Source organism: Volvox carteri (assembly GCF_000143455.1).
Source record: "Volvox carteri f. nagariensis unplaced genomic scaffold VOLCAscaffold_33, whole genome shotgun sequence".
NCBI lineage: Eukaryota > Viridiplantae > Chlorophyta > Chlorophyceae > Chlamydomonadales > Volvocaceae > Volvox > Volvox carteri.
The window spans coordinates 122164-122956 of record NW_003307576.1 but is presented as its reverse complement, the minus strand read 5'-3'; positions in this window follow the sequence as shown (position 1 = coordinate 122956).

The window sequence follows — 793 nt, the reverse complement described above, 5'->3', positions numbered from 1 at the left end:
TCACTTCGGTTTTCATAAAATAAAGAACAGTAGGGACAACCCTTTGGGGTTACATCCCCTTGTTCATCCCCGAAGGGGAACATCCCCTAAAGTTCCCCTTTAGGGGAAGAACTAAAGGGGTTCCCCTTTAGTTCTTCATCCCCTTTAGTGCTCGTCCCCTAAAGGGGAACCGAAGGGGAAGACTAAAGTTCCCCTTTAGGGGACGATGAACTAAAGTTCTTCCCCTTCGTCTTCCCCTTCGGGGATGACGTANGGGTTCCCCCTTCGGGGATGAAGTCCCCTAAAGGGGAAGAAGGGGTTCCCCCTCTAGTTCCCCTTTAGGGGAAGAAGAAGAACTTTAGTGTTCGTCCCCTAAAGGGGAACCGAAGGGGGGGGTTCCCCTTTGGTTCATCCCCTTTAGGGGAACTAAAGGGGACGAAGTCCCCTAAAGGGGAAGAAGGGGTTCCCCTTTAGGGGAAGATGTTATCCCCTAAAGGGGAACCCCTTCGGTTCCCCTTTAGGGGATGAGGTCATCCCCGGAGGGGGACCCCTTTGGTTCCCCTAAAGAAGACGAACTAAAGGGGAAGAAGCCAAAGGGTTGTCATCATTCCCTTTAGTTCCCCTTTAGGGGATGACAAGGGTGTCTTTGGGTTCCCCTTCTTGTTACCCATCCCCTTTGTTTTCCCCTTCTTGTTCTTCCCCTAAAGGGGAAGAACAAGAAGGGGAAAACCAAGGGGACAGAAACCAAAGGGAGCCCTGACACCCTAGGGGTTCCCCTTTAGGGGAAGAAACCCTAGGGGACTAGACCAGAGCC